Source organism: Leptinotarsa decemlineata, unplaced genomic scaffold (assembly GCF_025532065.1).
Source record: "Leptinotarsa decemlineata unplaced genomic scaffold, Ldec_3_MD MMD2_tig00003192_RagTag_RagTag, whole genome shotgun sequence".
Taxonomy (NCBI): Eukaryota; Metazoa; Arthropoda; class Insecta; order Coleoptera; family Chrysomelidae; genus Leptinotarsa; species Leptinotarsa decemlineata.
In genome coordinates, this window is record NW_027412582.1 from 1,910,911 (window position 1) to 1,914,340 (window position 3,430).

The following is a 3,430-nucleotide window of genomic DNA, read 5'->3' on the forward strand; positions in this document are numbered from 1 at the left end:
GAATCTCCAATCAAAATAGATCAAGTTATTGAATAATTGTGAGAATATATTATAGTTTGTTCAACAACGCGATTTCTCAATACATCAAATACATTTTGTATCATTTTCTCAACTGGATTATTGATCTACTTACGTATCAAGATTTTTTAATCAGCTGCCGATGGGAGTCTTGCGGATAATATTTCATATTCAATACTGATTATGTAAATGCCATGGAAAATTGTTCAACGTGAGAATGAGCAAAATATAAATAAAAATCAAGAAATTTTAGTACCAAATTTATTCAAACAATCAATAAATTATAATAGACTTCTACAAATATTTAAATTAAAATATAAATTTTTCACAAATGGTTAATCCTAATATGAAACATTAACATATTTTATTATTTATTATTATTATTGGTGATATCTACTAAAAAACAATTAGAGTTGATTTCGAAACCTTTCACTGAAGTAATGATCTAAAATGAAAGAGAGCAAAGATTAGTGATAGTCTACATTTTCGCAATAATACTATTGGATCAATTTCTATTAACAAGCTTAGATATTATCCCACAGAAATATAAAAATATAATATTTTTTTTTGTACACATCCAATTTAACAAAAGGAGACACCCTTATTTTTGATAATAGGAAAAAACAATGACTTACTTCATCACAGAAAAAATTGATTAGAAATATGACTGTGATGACAAAATTTACCTAGGTCTCCAATCATAACTTTCAGGCCTTCAAATCTATTAAATTTAAGAATTCTAGCATTCAATTACTTAGGTATAGACCTGAATAATAATAAGTATCTACAGCAAATCGCAAAAATATATAGTTATCTGAGAAAACTGAATATGTTTTAAATTGTAATGGTATACATATTTATTATTGAAGTTATGAATGAAAGACATACCTCTGTTATATATGACTCTTAATTTATTCCATCAATTGCTTCCTTGATTGAATATTTTTCTTTTGCCAATTGGGGGAGTTATTTCTTTCATTTCTTCATCAGTGAGCCTTTTAGCTATGTCTAAGGTTACATCATTTTCTGTCTGAAAAGTATGTGTTTTAAGTATATTATTAGGAGATAAATGATATATGTATTTTTTTACCTTTAAAAATGCCAATTAGGTCATTTAATCCCAAGTTATTAAGAAATTCCTCCATGTCTGAAAATAAAAGAGATTATATTGCAATTATATCCAATACATGCTATTCATAATTATTTCAAAATAATTATGAATAGCATGTATAATTATGAAAGAAAGTATATTATCAACATACCTGTGAAAACACTGAAAAACTTCAATCTACGTATAATCAAAAAGAAACTGTAAACCTCTTCGTCATTTCCTTGAAAAACACAAAACACATTGTTAATTCTTATTCCATTCGTGATTAGTTTACGGTTCTTGCGAAAATGCAAATGGTGCCGACCGGCACTCTATTCCTTAGAAGTATTTCAACTATATCATTTCTTTAAAGGAAACAATTCAATTTTTCAAACCAACAAATAATGAAAATATTGAAATGAAATTATCCATAATCTTGAAATTATTTCCAAAATTAGTTAAAGGTATTGATATGTATTGTTGAAGTGAAAATAAATATTCAGTTGATTCAATTATACAGTGTCACCGATAAAGTCCGCATCAAATGGGATTTTGCTTAAGAAATGATGTCAAATGGCGTCTACAAAATAGGTCACGTGATTTCCTTAACCTGTCAAAATTGACATTTAAAAAAAGAAACATCGAAAAATGACATTATTCTTCAAAATATCCAAAAATATCAAAGGATAAAAACAGTTGAAAATACAGTTGAAAATACTTTTAAAAAACGTCATAATCCATCACGCAATAATGATGAGGTTCAGTTGGCTGTCTGCCTGGATGTTATCGAACAGGGAAAATCAAGTATTACCAATATTGTAGATAGAACTGGCGTTAAAAGAGAAAGCGTAAGAGCAATTTTACATAAAAATAAATTCAAACCCTACAAACCCAAATTTATAAATACCTTAAAGGAAAGAGATTTCGATGTTCGACTAGATTTCTCTTTCTGGTACCAAGGAGAAGTAGAATTAAACAGAAAATTTCCTTACAAAATCCTATGGACCGACGAAGTTACCTTCACATCGAACGGCGTAGTCAGTTCCCAGAATTGTAGGTGGTGGGCTCAGGAAAATCCTCATTTTGTGATGGAATGTCGGGACCAATATTCATTTAAAACAAATGTGTGGTGCGGTGTTTTAAATAATCAAGTAATGGGACCATTCTTTTTTAGACACAATTCAACTTCTCAGGATTATTTGCAATTTCTAAATACTGAGATCAGTGATATAGTGGACAATATGCCGGTTGAAATAAACAGTCTGTGGTATCAATGTGACGGGGCTCCTATTCATAGTTCAAGACAAGTCAAGTCAAAGAGAAACTATTAGAAATGTTTAGGGGCAAAGTTATTGGGCGAAATATGGAGCAAATATGGCCGTCTAGGTCGCCAGATTTAACCCCACTAGATTTTTTCTTGTGGAGTTACTTAAAACAAATCGTTTATAAACAAAGACCTTTTCGTGACGTGAATCACCTAGAAACTGTTATTAGAAACTCTATTTTAAACATAAACCCTGTGAGTATCAGCAACTCAATAAAAGATGTATCAAGAAGGACAATTATCTGCATAGAACGCGATGGAAGACATACAGAAATGTAGTGTATTTAATGTCGTGAGTCTTTTTTTCGTGTTTTTTTGCTATCAGGTATAGGTACATGTTTATTTTCAGTTCCTTTTAATTAAGATTAAATTCCACTGTATTTTTTGTTAAAAAAACAATAAACACTCTAAGATATTGTTTCCTAATGTTCCGTTTTGTTCTAATTCATATTGTGAGGCCATTTGCTCATTAAAAAACTCAAGTACTGTATAGTTTTGAAAGCCCCGTTGAAACTAGATGAACTTTGCATCAAGTTTGACAACTTTTATTTTTCAAAATTTGTTTTTAACATCAAAGAGGCTCTTAAAATATTATTATATTACAAAAAAAGAAATTAGGTGACGAGTTTAGTTAAAATAAATGATTTAGTACAGGTGTGCTTAAATTTTGATAAGTAGAAAAAGCAGGAATGCGGAAAAATAGTGAAAATATAAAATACTTATTATGGGTTTGAAACTTGGTGTGTGGGTATAAAATTACAAAAGAAAATGTTTTTATCCCCTGATATTTTTGGATATTTTGAAGAATAATGTCATTTTTCGATGTTTCTTTTTTTAAAAGTCAATTTTAACAGGTTAAGGAAATCACGTGACCTATTTTGTAGACGCCATTTGACATCATTTCTTAAGCAAAATCTACTGCCAAAATCAAATTTCACATAAAACGATAAATAAAAAAGTTTCCCATTTGATGCGGACTTTATCGGTGACACTGTATA

The 3,430-nt window shown here is 29.2% G+C and overlaps 1 long non-coding RNA gene across 1 annotated transcript; it reads right to left on the minus strand.

Annotated features, from left to right (window-relative positions):
- Positions 1–286: 286 nt before the first annotated feature.
- On the minus strand, positions 287–1,588 carry LOC141483200 (uncharacterized). Its single transcript, XR_012465953.1, has 4 exons — positions 1,281–1,588; positions 1,109–1,165; positions 907–1,048; positions 287–463 (listed from the first exon to the last, which is right to left on the minus strand). It is a non-coding gene; the product is annotated as an uncharacterized lncRNA (long non-coding RNA).
- Positions 1,589–3,430: the final 1,842 nt, after the last annotated feature.